This window comes from Triticum aestivum, chromosome 3D (genome assembly GCF_018294505.1).
Source record: "Triticum aestivum cultivar Chinese Spring chromosome 3D, IWGSC CS RefSeq v2.1, whole genome shotgun sequence".
Lineage (NCBI taxonomy): Eukaryota > Viridiplantae > Streptophyta > Magnoliopsida > Poales > Poaceae > Triticum > Triticum aestivum.
The window spans coordinates 203,995,819-204,013,078 of record NC_057802.1 but is presented as its reverse complement, the minus strand read 5'-3'; positions in this window follow the sequence as shown (position 1 = coordinate 204,013,078).

Genomic DNA, 17,260 nt, shown 5'->3' with positions numbered 1-17,260 from the left:
ACCCCCACCATCTCTAACATGGCGGTCACTGAAGGAGTCATGGATTAGGGGGTCCTCGGACAGCCAGACTATATACTTTGGCCGGACTGTTGGACTATGAAGATACAAGATTGAAGACTTCGTCCCGTGTCTGGGTCGGACTCTCCTTTGCGTGGAAGGCAAGCTTGGCAATTCGGATATGTAGATCTCCTCCCTTGTAACCGACTCTGTGTAACCCTAGCCCCCTCCGATGTCTATATAAACCGGAGGGTTTAGTCCGTAGGACAACAACAATCATAATCATAGGCTAGCTTCTAGGGTTTAGCCTCTACGATCTCGCGGTAGATCAACTCTTGTAATACTCATATCATCAAGATCAATCAAGCAGGAAGTAGGGTATTACCTCCATCGAGAGGACCCGAACCTGGGTAAACATTGTGTCCCCCGCCTCCTGTTACCATCTGCCTTAGACACACAGTTCGGGACCCCCTACCCGAGATCCGCCGGTTTTGACACCGACATTGGTGCTTTCATTGAGAGTTCCACTGTGCCGTCACGTTAAAGCCTTGATGGCTCCTTCGATCATCGGCAATGATGCGATCCAGGGTGAGGTCTTTCTCCCCGGACAGATCTTCGTATTCGGCGGCTTCGTACTGCGGGCCAACTCGCTTGGCCATCTGGAGCAGATCGAGAGTTACGCCCTTGGCCGTCAGGTCAGGTTTGGAAACTTAAACTATACTGCCGACATCCGCGGAGACTTGATCTTCGACGGATTCAAGACCATGTCAGGTGCGCCGCACAGTCATGCCGAGCATGACTTAGCCCTACCGTCGGACGGTGTTCGGGAGATCACACCTGTGGCTACTCCGGCCCTCAATCTGGAGCAGATTGCGCTGTCCGAGGACGGGTGGATGGACCCCGCCACGGAGGCTGCACACTCAGTGGCGATAGAGCCGAATACTGACTTCACCTCCTAAAAGACCTGTGTTGCCGGACCCTTGCATTCGTCCCCGGCCACGGGCTCCGAACTGCCTGCGTCCGTGCCAATCGAATCTGATTGGGCGCCGATCATGGAGTTTTCCTCCGCGGATATCTTTCAGCACTCACCCCTGAGCGACATGCTGAATTCATTAAGGTCTCTCTCCTTGTCAGGAGGCCCTTGGCCGAACTATGTCCGGCTCGAGTGGGAAGCGAACGACGAAGAAAGTCGTTCCCCACCCACCACCCACTTAATAGCCACTGTCGACGACCTAACTGACATGCTCGATTTCGGCTCCGAAGACATCAATGGTATGGACGATGATGCAGGAGAAGAACAGGAACCACCGCCCACAGGGCGCTGGACTGCCACCTCATCATATGATATATACATGGTGGACACCCCCAAAGAAAGCGATGGCAATAAGGCAACAGAGGATAATACCTCGAGAAGCAATCTAAGCACCGGCATCATCGGCGTCGCTCTAAGCCCCGCCATAGCAAAAGCAGCGATACCTGCACAAGAGACAATAACGCTGCGGATAGTGCCGAAGATGAAGATAATCCCCTCCACCCAGGCTTCGAGTGGGAGGATGGGCAAGCTAGCCCTAAGGAACAGACAGCAGACGGAGAATCAGAGGATGACAATTACATGCCTCTCTCCGAAGATGAGGTGAGCCTCGGCGACGAAGAATTTATCGTGCCTTAGGATCCCGTCGAACAGGAGCGCTTCAAGCGCCGGCTTATAGCCACAGCAAAAAGCCTGAAGAAAAAGCAACAACAGCTTCAAGCTGACCAAGATCTGCTAGCGGATAGATGGACTGAGGTCCTGGCGGCTGAGGAATACTAACTCGAGCGCCCAACCAAAAGTTACCCAAAGCGCAGGTTGCTACCCCAACTCGAGGAGGAAGCATTAAAGCCTACACTTCCAGCGTACGATGCGGCTAACCGGCGACCTCGTGGCTGGGACAAAGCGGCATATCAGGCCGACGTCCAGCCTGCACCCCGTCGCCAGTTAAACAAAAATACCACGGCCCGGGGTAACACGCAGGACCTGCGAGACGTATTAGAAAACAAAGCAGGACATGCAAGATCGATCTATGGATCACCGGGGCGCGCCCCAACGCGTGACGACGACCGTCACGCCGGATATACTAAAAGCAAATCCGGCAGGGCTGAATACAACACACAAGACTCCTATGAACTGCGTCGCGACATAGCCCGGCACAGAGGCGCCACACACCCCCTATGCTTCACTGACGAAGTAATGGATCACGAATTCCCAGAAGGTTTTAAACCCGTGAACATTGAATCATATGATGGTACAACAGACCCCGCGGTATGGATTGAAGATTTCCTCCTCCACATCCACATGGCCCGCGGTGACGATCTACATGCCATCAATTACCTCCCACTAAACCTCAAAGGGCCGGCTCGGCATTGGCTGAATAGCCCGCCGGCAAACTCCATTGGCAGTTGGGAGAATTTGGAAGACGCATTCCTTGACAACTTCCAGGGCACTTATGTGCGACCACCGGATGTCGATGACTTGAGTCACATAACCCAACAGCCGGAGGAATCAACTAGGAAATTCTGGACTCGGTTCCTAACTAAAAGGAACCAAATTGTCGAATGTCCGGATGCCGAGGCCTTAGCGGCATTTATGCATAACATCCGCGATGAGTGGCTCGCCCGACACTGTCGAAGTAAATAGCCACGGGTAGCCTAACCGACTCCCCCTGGCTTCTCAAGAAATTATCAGGCCATTTGAGCCTTCAAGCATTCAAAGCATAGGGCCGCCTTCCCCCGGCCGGCTATCCCAGGGGCCGACTCTCAAAAGGCGACCCATTCCCAGAAACCTCCCCCAAGATAGCTACGAGATGGCCGACTCCAGGAAGCCGGCTCCAAAAGGACCGACTCCCAAAAGCCGGCCACGAAGAGAGCCGACTCCCAAAAGCCGGCCATGAAGAACGCCGACTCCAAGAAGCCGGCCAAGACCGCACCCACCAAAACTACGCCCACATAACGGAGATAAGACGGGGCGTGGCCACAGTACAGCCCACTACCCCCGAATCCTGAAGCGGGCATGGCCACAGGACGCCGTACGGGTCAGCTGTCTCCCGTCCAGCGCGACACTGTAGCCATGTTGGCCTCGATGTCATCCACGACAGATGCCAGTACGGCCCGCGGGCGGCGGGCCCCTTTAGCCAAAGAGACGCTCGAAGGCAGCCCGGTCTCCCCTAGTCGGCCAGGGGCGTAGCCGGCCCCCAGAAGCCGGCTACCCCCTCCCTCGAAACATGTGCCACATTAAGGAGACAAGACGAGGTAAGGCTACAGTGAGAGCCCACAAGGCAGCACACTGTAGCCACGCTTACCTCGACAAAGCCCTCGTCATCAAGGGCGAGGCTACAGTAACCAGCCGCCGACAAGACCCCCAGGCGGTGGGGCCGGCCTGTCGGCCAAGAGGCCGGCAGCCGGCGGGACCCACCAGTCGGCGGGCCCCAATGGCCGGCGGAGAAACCGGCGAACACAGACACTGATGGCTGGGACCCGCGCCCAGCCGGATTACAATTGTACCCCCGGGGGGTAGGCCTATATAAACCCCCCGGGGCACCCATGCAAAGGGTTGGTCTCATAGAGTTACACACACACCATATACAGAGGAAAGGGAGAGCTAGCCTTGCTCTTCTTCTCCCTCGAGACAGCTCAAGGAGCACTTGTAGCTACTCGTTTTGATCTAGTGATCATGCGGAGACCCCGCAGAGCAGGACTAGGGGTGTTATCTCCACGGAGAGCCCCGAACCTGGGTAAGATTCGCCGGCGTGCATGTCTTCGCCTCATCCCGTTTCCAGGCACCGGCGACGTCTTACTGGCTCCCACAATGATAAGCCACCCGTTGGCATATGTCGCACCTACCACCCGACATTTGGCGCCCACCGTGGGGCCAGGTGCACCGTCGTCCGGAGACCTGTTCTGGACGGGAACCCTTTTTCTCCCCCGCGAGCGCAGCCAGCCTGCTGCGCCCGATGGCGTTTGCCCCGACGCGCTGCAAGGCGTCGACGACGCCTGCGCAGCGAGCTGCCTCGCCGATCTGCTCGGCGAGACTCGCATCTCCGACGAGCCCGCGTCCGACGCTGGCACGGACTACCCCGAGAGCCGCCTCGTCAGCCTCCTCGACCAACTTCACGTCTCCAGCGAGCCTGCTGTAGACTTGGAGTCGGTCGGCTCCACCGACCCGATGCTTGTCGATTCCGACACGGCATCGCTCGACGCCTACCCCTCCGACGTGGTGGTCTTCGACGACCCTCTCCCTCGAGCTGACAGCGGCAGCAGCGCTGTCACCGAAGTGTTGGTCATCAGCCACGTCGCCAACTCGGGCGAGAACGCCCACGACGCCCTGCAAGCGGCGATGCACGACTTATCCGTCCCCATCCCGGCCGACGCCGACGCCGAGACCTTGGAGGCACGCCGCCTCGCCCTCATCGCGGAAGGCCAGAAGATAGCCTCCATGAGACGCCTCACCGAGGCTCACCAGCGCGAAGTCGACCGCGCCGCCTTTGGCACGCCGCCTCGTGGCGGGCCGAGCCGAGCCGGCTTCGTCCAGAAGCGCGGCGCGGCTATCGCCAGCATGCTGGGGGCAGACCGCCCCGTCTACGCCACCCCGCTCGAGAATCTGCGAGCCGCTCAGGCGGCCGCTGAAGAGCTAAATGGGCTGGGAGCCGATGAGCTCCCCTACATGACAAGGCGGATCCAGCAGCTGATCGACGCGGCCGCAGAACGGCACGAAGCCGGCGCCCGCGCTGAGAGTCCTCCCCCGCGCCGGGAGCACGCCGCGACATCCCGGTCGCCGACTGCGAGCGGCGCCCGCGTGAGGAAAGACAAGGAGCCGGCTGCTAGCCGCAGCCGGACTCGTATCACCATCGAGCGCGACGCGGAAGGCCGCCCTCGAGCGGTGGAGCGCCAAGGAAATCCGCCTCCTCCCCCGCCTCGAGGGGAGAGATACCCCGCCCCGCCGCTTGTCATGCATCCGACTCTTGGTGGCCGACTAGGCCACCGCGAAGCAGTCGGCGAGAACAACGCCCGCCACCGGATCGACCGCCTGGCTCGGTCCCTGGTGCTAGAAGAAGAAGACGATGTCGGTCCACCATGCTTTGGCCCCCGCATCCGCGACGAGCCCTTCCCCAAAGGGTTCTCGCTCCCCAGAGACACGCCTAAGTACAACGGCTCTGTGAAGCCGGAAGATTGGCTCATCGACTACTCTACCGCTGTTAGCATAGCCAACGGCAATCGGCGCGTAGCCGTGAAGTACGTCCCCCTCATGCTACAGGGCACGGCGCGCACCTGGCTCAACAGCCTCAAGCCCTACAGCATCAACAGCTGGCTGGACTTCACGGAAGTCTTTGTCCGTAACTTCACCAGCACGTACAAGCGGCCTCCCAAGCCTCGCCAGCTCTCCCTATGCGTCCAAGGGCCAAACGAGTCGACCCGCGACTACCTCACGCGGTGGGCCGAGCTCCGCAACTCCTGCGAGGGGGTGCACGAGGTTCAGGCCATCGAGTACTTCACCGCCGGGTGCCGAGAGGGCACCCTCCTCAAGCACCGACTCCTCTGCGACGAGCCGGCTACCCTCGACGAACTGCTGATCATCGCGGACAAGTACGCCACGGCCGACTCCTCGATGAAGACCGAGCTTCGAGTGGACGCCTCTGGGAAGGTGATCGCTCCGGCTCCCAAGACGCCGGCTGGCGACTCCAATCGGCGCCCCTACCAGAACGATCACAAGCGCAAGGCCCCTATGCCGCCCTCCACCAGTCGGCAAGTGGCCACAGTTGAAGATGAGCAGCCCGAAGAGCGGCCCGCTCCCAAGAAGAAGGGTGGCAGGCCGGCTTGGCAGCCGGCTTTCTCCTACGAGCAGACTCTCGACGCCCCCTGCAAGTTCCACAGCGGCGCGAAGCCGTCCAACCACACGACCCGAAAGTGCCACTGGCTCACGCGAATCTCCAAGGGCGAGGGGCTGGTGCCGCCTCCGCCTCCCGGCCCGCCGCCTCCAGCCCCCCAGCAGCCGGCGGCTCGACCAGCAGTCGGAGCCATTCAAGATGAGTTCCCTGAAGAGCACGCCGCCTACGTCGTCTTCACAAGCCAAGTTGAAGACAAGCGTAGTCGGCGCCGTCAGCACCAAGAGGTCAACGCAGTCGCCTCTAGCACCCCCGAGTTCATGCACTGGTCCGAGAAGCCCATCAACTGGAGCCAGGCCGACCACCCAGAGGTGATGCCATCCCCTGGCTCCTATGCACTAGTCTTGGATGTCACCCTCGCGACGGAGAGGCGAGCTGCCCGATTCTCCCGCGTCCTGATTGATGGCGGAAGCAGTATCAATATACTGTACCGCGATACCATGGAGAAGCTGAACATCAAGGCGAAGCAGCTCATGCCAAGCCGGACCGTGTTCCATGGCATCGTGCCCGGCTTGTCTTGTTCCCCGATCGGCAAGATCAAGATGGATGTTCTCTTCGGAGACAAGGATCATTTTCGCCGAGAAGCGATCTGGTTTGAGGTAGTGGATCTGGAGAGCCCCTACCATGCTTTGCTTGGCCGACCTGCTCTGGCCAAGTTCATGGCTGTGCCCCACTACGCCTACCTGAAGATGAAGATGCCGAGCTCGAAGGGGATCATCACTGTAGCCGGCGACTACAAGAAGTCCATCGAGTGCGCTATGGCCAGCAGTCGGCTGGCCGAGTCCCTCGTAGTGGCAGAAGAGAAGAAGATGCTGGAACGGGTTGTGGCCATGGCCGGCAAGCAGCCGGCCTTGTCCCCCAACCCCAAAGATTATGATGCGCAGGGCTCCTTCCAGCCTGCCAAGGAGACGAAGAAGATACCTCTGGACCCGGAGAACCCGGAAAGGTTTGCTGTCATTGGGGCAAACCTGGACAGTAAATAGGAAGGCGAGCTCGTCGACTTCCTCCGTGAGAATCGAGACGTCTTTGCATGGTCCCCAAAGGACATGCCGGGTGTCCCGAAGGATTTCGCCGAGCACAAATTACACGTCCGAGCCGACGCGAAGCCGGTCAAGCAGCCCCTCCGCCGACTGTCAGAAGAGAAGCGAAGAATCGTAGGAGAAGAGATAGCCCGGCTCCTCGCTGCTGGCTTTATTATGGAAGTATTTTTTCCAGAGTGGCTTGCCAACCCAGTCTTGGTATTGAAGAAGAACAACAAGTGGCGTATGTGTATAGACTACACCAGCCTCAACAAGGCCTGCCCCAAAGATCCGTTTGCTTTGCCACGGATTGACCAAGTGATAGACTCCACGGCCGGATGCGAGCTGTTGAGTTTTTTGGATGCCTACTCAGGGTACCATCAAATCAAGTTGGACCCAGCAGACCGCCTGAAGACTGCCTTCATCACACCATTCGGAGCTTTCTGTTACCTGACTATGACATTCGGCTTAAGGAATGCCGGTGCCACTTTTCAGCGTTGCATGCAGAAATGCCTCCTCAAGCAACTCGGCAGAAATGCCCACGTCTACGTAGACGACATTGTGGTGAAGACAGAGAAGCGCGGCACCCTGCTGGAGGACCTCAAAGAAACATTTGCCAACTTGCGCCGATTCCAGATCAAGCTCAACCCCGAGAAATGCGTGTTCGGAGTACCAGCTGGCCAGCTGCTAGGCTTTCTGGTCTCCGAACGCGGCATCGAGTGCAACCCTGTGAAGATCAAGGCCATCGAGAGGATGGAGATTCCCAACAAATTGCGAGATGTGTAGAAGTTCACTGGGTGCCTGGCCTCCTTAAACCGATTTATCAGCCGGCTAGGAGAGAAGGCCCTCCCCCTGTACCGACTCATGAAGAAGTCCACTCATTTCGAGTGGAATGACCAAGCCGACCAAGCCTTCCATGAGTTGAAGAAAATGCTGACTACTCCACCTGTCCTGGCGGCGCCGACTGAGAAGGAGCCCATGCTCCTTTACATTGCCGCGACTAGCCGAGTGGTCAGTACAGTTGTCGTGGTCCAGCGCCCGGAAGAAGGCCGAGCCCAGCTAGTCCAGAGGCCGGTGTATTATCTAAGCGAAGTACTATCCAGCTCAAAGCAAAACTACCCGCACTACCAGAAGATGTGCTATGGGGTGTACTTCGCTGCCAAGAAGCTGAAGCCCTACTTCTAAGAGCATACCATCACGGTCGTGTGCACCGCCCCGCTCGCCGAAATCATAGGCAGCCGGGATGCATCCGGCCGGGTGGCTAAATGGGCCATTGCATTGGCACCGTACACAATCTTCTACCAACCCCGCACCGCCATCAAGTCCCAAGCGTTGGCCGACTTCCTCGTCGACTGGGCCGAGACCCAGTACCTACCACCGGCTCCCGACTCTACCCATTGGCGGATGCACTTCGACGGGTCCAAGATGCGCACCGGCTTGGGAGCCGGCATCGTCCTCACCTCTCCCAAAGGCGACAAACTCAGATACACGCTGCAAATCCACTTCGCCGCCTCCAACAACGTGGCCGAGTACGAGGCGCTCATACATGGGCTCCGGCTAGCCAAAGAACTCGGCATACGCCGGATCCTGTGTTATGGCGACTCAGACTTGGTGGTCCAGCAGTCATCTGGCGACTGGGACGCCAAGGATGCAAACATGGCGAGCTATCGATTCCTCGTCCAGCAGATCAGTGGGTACTTCGAAGGGTGCGAGTTCCTTCACGTACCAAGGGCCGACAACGACCAAGCAGATGCCCTGGCACGGATCGGCTCCACCCGACAGGCTATACCAACCGGTGTCTCCCTCCAGCGCCTCCTCAAGCCGTCCATCAAGCCGTCTCCAGAGTCGGACTCTATCTTCGTACCGCCTGTCCCCGATGCAGCCGGATCCGACTGGAGGAACCCCGCAGGCGGCACGGGGACTTCGACAACCGGCCCGGGGACTGCCGTAGTCGCACCCGGCTCGGGGACTTCAGAACCCGGCCCGGGGACTGCAGCAGTCGGCCCGGGGACTGCAGCAACACAAGAAGCGGTGGCCGACTCCAATTCCACGCCACCCGACCCACCCACCCGAGTCATGGTGGCCGTACTAACAGTAGAAGAAGTCACAGCTCCATCATGGGCCCAGCCCATCCTCAAATTCCTAGTCAACAGAGAGCTGCCGGCTGATGAGATCTCAGCAAGACTAGTGCAACGACGAGCCGGAGCATATGCAATAATAAACAGAGAGCTTGTCAAGCGCAGTGTCACTGGAGTCTTCCAGCGCTGCGTCGAGCCAGAGAAAGGAGTGGCAATCCTCAAGGATATCCATCAAGGCGAATGCGGCCACCACGCAGCCTCAAGATCACTTGTGGCCAAAGCTTTCCGCCACGGTTTCTTTTGGCCGACTGCTTTGGAAGATGCCAAAGAGATAGTCAAGAGCTGCAGAGGATGCCAAGTCTTCAGTTCCAAGCAACACCTGCCGGCTTCTGCACTCAAGACCATTCCCCTCACCTGGCCCTTTGCCGTCTGGGGACTGGACATGGTGGGCCCATTCAAGACAGCCCGCGGCGGCTTGACACATCTGCTTGTCGCCGTGGACAAGTTTACCAAGTGGATCGAAGCGAAGCCGATCAAGAAGCTGAACGGGCCGACTGCCGTGACGTTCGTCACCGACATCACTACTCGGTACGGCGTACCGCACAGCATCATCACCGACAACGGCACAAACTTTGCCAAAGGAGCACTGGCACGTTTCTGCGCGACGCAGGGTATCCGACTGGACTTAGCGTCCGTTGCCCACCCGCAGTCAAACGGCCAGGTCGAGCGAGCAAATGGACTCATCCTCTCCGGCATCAAGCCCCGACTGGTCGTACCACTGGAGCGATCGGCCGGCTGCTGGCTCGATGAGCTGCCGGCTGTCCTCTGGAGTCTGCGTACTACCCCTAACAAGTCAACCGGCTTCACTCCGTTCTTCCTTGTATATGGTGCCGAGGCTGTCATCCCAACCGACATCGAGTTCGACTCGCCTCGGGTCACCATGTACACGGAGGCGGAGGCCAAGGAAGCGCGAGAAGACGGTGTCGACCTGCTGGAAGAAGGCCGGCTGTTAGCACTCAGCCGGTCCGCCATCTACCAGCAGGGGTTGCGCCGTTACCACAACCGCAAGGTCAAGCCAAGATCTTTCCAGGAGGGCGACCTTGTGCTTCGGCTGATCCAGCGAACAGCCGGCCAGCACAAGCTCTCGGCCCCTTGGGAAGGCCCTTTCGTCATCAGCAAGGCACTAGGCAACGACTCCTACTACCTGATCGACGCGCAAAAACCAAGAGCACGCAAGAGGGATGATTCTGGCAAGGAGTCGGAGCGACCATGGAACGCGAACCTCCTGAGAAGATTTTACAGTTAAAAGCAGTATGTATCATGCTACCCTTTTGTATTAAGTACGAAAACAACAGGCCCCCCGAGGGGCACTCGGGGACTGCCTTCATTTATCTATGAGTGACGAGTGTCATATCCATGAATGTATTATTACATTTGATTTTTTGTCTGGCACCGGGTTCGACTAGTCGGCCCGGGGACTGGCCGCCTTAAGCTATATTAAAGTTCTACCTGAAGTCAGACAAGTAGTGTGCCGGCTCCCGAGTCCTCTCTTGTTGAAAGTCGCAGCTCGAAGAACCGACTGTCCGACTAGCAAGAGCCAAGGCAGAAAGGATGCCCACACGAAAAACGGCTAAGGACTAATGAACTTGTATAGCGAAAGGACGGCCTCCAACCACGCTTGCCGGCTATCAGAACAGCCGGCTGGCCGGCTTCCCAAACACTTCGCTATAATCCAACAAGGCTAGAGTACTTGCCCTCCCAACTGGCCAAGCACTTCTCCAGCCACAGATTGCAGAGCAACTGTCTGACTGGGGAGGCGGCAACCAAGGGAGGGCGGCAAAGGAAATAGCAGAAGGGTGAAAAGCAAAGAACAAGGAAAAGCCAAACACATGCATAGTCATATCTACATATAAAGCCCCCCAACAGACCGGCAATCAACATAGTTCAAATACACCCCCAGTGGGTGGAATTGTGCAAACTTAACAAAATATTGTTCTAAAAGTGATAAGACAGGAAAATAAAGATAGCAGACTAGACTAAAGGCACGGTGTGGAAGCCGGGTTGGTCGGTGGAGACGGCGTCACCAGCTGAAGGAGTGGCGGGCTAGCGGGTCTCGGCTTGATCATCGCCAGCAACACGCGGTGCACCCGCGCGTGCTGTGTTGCTGGAGGCACGGTCAAGCTGAGGCTGGCCGGCCGCTCCACCATCCGGCCCGGCGTCTTCACCCTCCTCCTCCTCCTCTTCGCCCTCGTCGCTGGAGTCGATCTCCTCCGCCGAGTCTTCGCTGTCCGCCGGGTTCAGCCTGAACCATTCCTCTGGCTGGGCAACACCGTTGTCGTCCACCTCGGGGGCGAAGGCGCTGGTGTCAGTGTGGTCGGCGATCGCTGAAGCCCGCCGGATGATAGCCGGCCGCGCCGGCTCCAGCTCCGTGTCGGCCTGACGCCGCCAGGTGGCCAGCTGGTCCAGACTCAGCCCGGGATACCAGGCCTTGACGAACTCCAGCGCCAGCCTGGCGCCGGACCGAGCTGCCGAAGCCTTCCATGCTTCGAAGCGGCCGACCGCCACCTCCAGCCAGTCGGTAGTCCGACTGGGGGTGCGGGGAACCACTTCGCCAGGCCAGAGGGCGGCCAACATCTGCGCCCTGACACGTTGAAGCCGGTGGAGCAGGCAATGAGCCGGCTGGAGGGGGGCTTCGATCGCCAAGAGCTGCTCCTCCAGCGACCGGCGAGCGTTTGGCACGATCTCGGCGCCAGCCTGCCTCTGTGCTTCGCAGCGGGCCTCGATGATCTGGTTGGCGGCGGTAGAGTAGCCAGGGAAGTACTCTGCGCGAGAAAGAAAGAGAAAGAAGAGAAAACACCAAGTCAGAAAACGAGCCAAAACGGCAAGCGGCAAGAAAGGACGAAGAAGAAGGCGGCTTACCGTCAACCAAATCTTCGATCTGGCCATAGCCATTGATCAGCGTCTGCTTCGCCTCGGCCCAGCTAGCCGCCTCTATCTCATACTTGGCCTGGAGGGCGGCCTCGCTGTCCTGCACCGCCTTCAGGGCCGCCTTGTGACTCTCCTCCTGGTCGGCCAACCTCTTGGCCAGGCGGTCACGCTCCTGCGCCAAGGCGGCAAACTCGGCCTCCTTAACACGGAGGGCAGCCTGAGACCCTCCCAGCTAATCCCGTAGACTGGCGTTGGCCGCTTCAAGGATGGCAGAGTAAAGGAAGCAACAAGAAGAAGTCGTCAAGGAAGATCCGACCCGACTGCTCCGCAGTCGGCCCGAATCTCGGGGACTACACCCAGTGGGTGCGCTGACGCGCCCCCACGTGAGATAAAGGACGAAGCACTTACCCCGGCTCTCAGATAGGTCAGCGGTCTTCTGGGTCAGCTCCCGAGCCTGGGAGTTGAAGGCAGCCGCGCGAAGATTGTGGTAGTCCCGCAAGACAGGCAGAAGAGCGAAGTAAGAGCAAGAATAGCAAAACTAGATCCGCTAAGAAGTTCCAAGCCGCCTGCTCAGCAGCCGACTCGGAACTCGGGGACTACACCCAGCGGGTGCGCTGGCGCGCCCCGACGGAAGAAACCAAGATAAAAAAAGCAAGAAAAGAAGACTAACCCGGATGGCCGCCCGCGTCACAAGGAACTCGTCGTTGTACTTCCTCAGCGCCGTAGCCTGGGCTTGAAGCCGGGTCCGGACGTCCTGCGCGGCCACATTCATCACGGCCGTCCCTCCACCTGGCGTCCACCCCGAGCTGGCGCTGGCCACCTCCATATCCTGGGCCGACGAGCTGGAGCCCGCGGCCGGCTGCGGCTCCGATGCAGCCTTCTGCGGCTCTGATGCGACCTTCCCCGTGCGCTGGCGCGACGGCGTCTGGACCACCAGATCGGTCCTCGCGGCCGGCTCGCCCCCGGCCGATTGCACAGGCGGCAGGTCAGGCCGGCCGCCTTGAGTCGCCCAGTCAGCGGGGCCGGTGCCGCCACCCTCTCCAGGATGACGATGTCGTCCTCCCTGTCCAGCCCCGGCTGGTCACCGCCGGCTTCCTCTGGCGAGGGCTCTGGGGCCCCAGGCGCCGCGACACGTAGTGGAGTGACCAGCAAGGCCCCCTCCGCCATCGCCGCAGCCGCAGCCTCCGCTTGGGCCTTGGCCGCGACATCAGCGCGCGCCTTCGCCGCCTCCTCCTCCTGCGCCGCCTTGGCGGCGGCCACCCTCGATGCCTCCGCCTCCCGCGCCTCCCGCTCCTCCCGCACCTCCCGCGCGTTCCGCTCCGTCGCCGCCTGAAGATCGGCACGGGGGTCCACGCGGCGAGTAGTGCTCCCAGATCCTCCCGGCGACCCAACGACGGAGGCGGCAGCAGCCCGCTCGAGCGACAATGGAGCCCTGGTTTTTTGGAGAAAAGGCAAGGACTCAGGAGCTACCAGAGAAAAGAATAAAGAATACACGAAGGAGTATATACTTACGCTGACACCGTCTGCGGCTGCTTCACCGCCTTGCGGAACCGGGCCGCCTTCGCGGCCGCCTCCTCCCGCCTGGTCGCCGCTGCCCCGCCTCTGGGCTTCTTCGGCCGACTGCCGAACAAACCCGGCGCGGCACGACGCTTTTCCCGCCGCCCCGAGCAGGGGGCGCGGTGGAGGAACCCGCGCTGTGGCCAGGCGCCGGCTGGTGGCGTGGGACGACTTCCGCCTCGTCTTCGTCCGACCAGTCGTCGAAGCTGACTCCAAGCCCGGAGCCGCCTGCCTCGCCGCTGGCTTGGCCACCGCCCGCCTCGGTGTTGTCGTCCATAGCGGCCGCCCCCAAGTCGGGGTCCTCCAGATCGTGCTCCGCCCGGTCGGGGACGAATCGGCGCTCCGCGTCCGACCCGTGCGCAGGCCGAAGAAGAGGGCTCTGTCGAGACAAGCCGACTAGTCAGAGTCGGCCAAAAGGAACTCGGCGACAAAACTGAGAGAGGAGAAAGAGAAAAAGAGAACATACCGTGGGCGGCAGGTGAGCTCGGCAATACAGCTCCTTGCCAAACTGCCACTCTGCGGAGAGCTTGCAGTTCGCAAGGTAGTTCACCATATGGGCCACTTCGTCGTGCGGCATGTCTTTGGTGCACATCCGACTCGGATCGAGCTGGCCGCTCATCTGACAGATCAGATGAGGGCGGCTCTGGAGCGGGAGCACCCGGCGCATGAGGAAGGCGGCCAGCAGGTCGGGCCCCGATAAGCCCTCCGACTTGATCATCACCCGCAGTCGGGCGACAGCTGCGGCTCCAGCCGGCGTCAGCGTCACGGCCCGATAGAACCACTGGGGCCGCCTACCCGCCGGCGGGCCGGCTTTGTACGCCGGCAGATTGACGTAGTCGCCCTGCGGGGCGACGTTCTTCACATAGAAGTATGACTTCTGCCATAGCTTCACCGACTGGATCAACATGATGACGGGGAAGGGGTTGTCGGCAGTCACCCTCCGCATCGCGATGAAGGCGCCACTCTGAGCCGGCACGCCCTGCATGCGCGTGCCCAGCTTGGACTGGAAGAACTCCCCCCAGAGCTCGAGGGTGGGGAGGACGCCGAGGTAGCCTTCGCACAAGGTGACGAAGGCGGACAGCAGCACCACCGTGTTCGGGGTGAGGTGGTGCGGCTGGAGTTGGTAGAACTCGAGAAAGGAGCGGAAGAAGGCGCTCGCGGGCAAGCCGATGCCGCGCAAGAAATGCGAGCAGAAGACTACCCGCTTGCCTTCCTCCGGCTCCGGCGTGATCTCCTTCGCCGGCGCAAGACGGACCCGCACCTTGTCCGCGCCGGGCAGCCGCTGCGTCTTGCGGAGGAACTCGACGTGATCCTCATGGACGTTGGAGCCGTCCCAATCCCTGCCGTACTGCATCGCGGCGTAGGGCTGGCGAGAATGAGCACGGCGGCAGAGAATCGAGTGGTAGAACGGTGTGGCGGCGAGGCGCTGTTGCAAGAAAGAGGAGAAGGAAGAAGATGGCGGAGAGGAGAGGGGCGTGCGAGCGCCTGCCGCTTCCCCCCCTCCCCCTACTTATAGCTTCGCACGGTGAGGCCAAGGAGGCGAGGCGTGGGGTGAGACGTGGGATTAACTGCACCCACTCCCCCCACGCCCCGCGATTATTACGCCGTAAAGGCGTGCTGAAACCGCCACAGGAAGACGTGCGGGCGGCTTTGGGCCGCAGAGAATCCGCGCCTGGGCCCGGGCGTAGGAGTGGCGGGCCCCCGACCTGCGGCGACGTCTCATCGCGCGCGTGGGCTGGTAGGCTTTTTAGCCAAGGGATGCCACGTGGTTCGCAGGCGGCAAGTGGCCGGCCCGTGGCCCGGTGCGCGCGCTGGCAGACTCCCGCCCTCAGACTTCAAATTTTTTCGCCAAGACGGCGCGCCTAGCCGAAGCTGGCTCCCAGCTGCCGGCTTGTCAAGATAGGCAGCCGACCGAGCTTCTCAACTTCCACCCCACCTCGAAGCCCAATCAGCTTCGGGGACTACTGTCGGAGTAAATAGCCACGGGTAGCCTAACCGACTCCCCCCGGTTTCTCAAGAAATTATCAGGCCATTTGAGCCTTCAAGCATTCGAAGCACAGGGCCGCCTTCCCCCGGCCGGCTATCCCAGGGGCCGACTCTCAGAAGGCGACCCATTCCCAGAAACCTCCCCCAAGATAGCTACGAGATGGCCGACTCTAGGAAGCCGGATCCAAAAGGACCGACTCCCAAAAGCCGGCCACGAAGAGCGCCGACTCCCAAAAGCCGGCCATGAAGAACGCCGACTCCAAGAAGCCGGCCAAGACCGCACCCACCAAAACTACGCCCACATAACGGAGATAAGACGGGGCGTGGCCACAGTACAGCCCACTACCCCCGAATCCCGAAGCGGCATGGCCACAGGACGCCATACGGGTCAGCCGTCTCCCGTGCGGCGTGGCACTGTAGCCATGTTGGCCTCGACGTCATCCACGACAGATGCCAGTACGACCCGTGGGCGGCGGGCCCCTTTAGCCAGAGAGACGGTCGAAGGCAGCCCGGCCTCCCCTAGTCGGCCAGGGGCGTAGCCGGCCCCCAGAAGCCAGCTACCCCCCTCCCTCGAAACACGTGCCACATTAAGGAGACAAGACGAGGTAAGGCTACGGTGAGAGCCCACAAGGCGGCACACTGTAGCCATGCTTACCTCGACAAAGCCCTCGTCATCAGGGGCGAGGCTACAGTAACCAGCCATCGACAAGACCCCCAGGCGGTGGGGCCGGCCTGTCGGCCAAGAGGCCGGCAGCCGGCGGGACCCACCAGTCGGCGGGCCCCAATGGCCGGCAGAGAAGCCGGCGAACACAGATACTGATGGCTGGGACCCGCGCCTAGCCGGATTACAATTGTACCCCCAGGGGTAGGCCTATATAAACCCCCCGGGGCACCCATGCAAAGGGTTGGTCTCATAGAGTTACACACACACCATATAGAGAGGAAAGGGAGAGCTAGCCTTGCTCTTCTTCTCCCTCGAGACAGCTCAAGGAGCACTTGTAGCTACTCGTTTTGATCTAGTGATCATGCGGAGACCCCGCAGAGCAGGACTAGGGGTGTTATCTCCACGGAGAGCCCCGAACCTGGGTAAGATTCGCCGGCATGCATGTCTTCGCCTCATCCCGTTTCCAGGCACCGGCGACGTCTTACTGGCTCCCACAATGATAAGCCACCCGCTGGCATATGTCGCACCTACCACTCGACAGACACCTCGGCCAAGAGAAGCCGAAGTCCATGGCAGCCCTCACGACACTCATGACCCGCTTTTGTGCGGGCGAGGACAGCTGGCTAGCTCGTAGCAACAACACATCAAGAAACCCTGGCAATTTAGATGCCAAAGATAGCAACGGCAGGCCACGTCGCAACAGACACAAGCGCCGCAACAACGGCGACAACGCCGAAGACACGGCAGTTAGTGCCGTGGCTCTAAATCCGATCATCGGAAAAGCCATTCAAAACAAGCAATCCGGGCCCGTCCACTTTGGACCGCATATTCGATCGCTCGTGTCAAATTCACGGCACCCCCGATAAACCAGCCAACCACACCAACAGAGAATGTTGGGTGTTCAAATAGGCCGGCAAGTTGAATGCCGAAAACAAGGAAAAGGGGCTGCATTGTGACGACGGTGAGGAGCCCCGGCCACCAAACACAGGAGGACAGAAGAAATTTCCTCCCCAAGTGAAAACAGTGAACATGATATACGCAACCCATATTCCCAAGCGGGAACGGAAGCGCGCACTAAGGGACGTCTATGCGATGGAGCCAGTCGCCCCAAAGTTC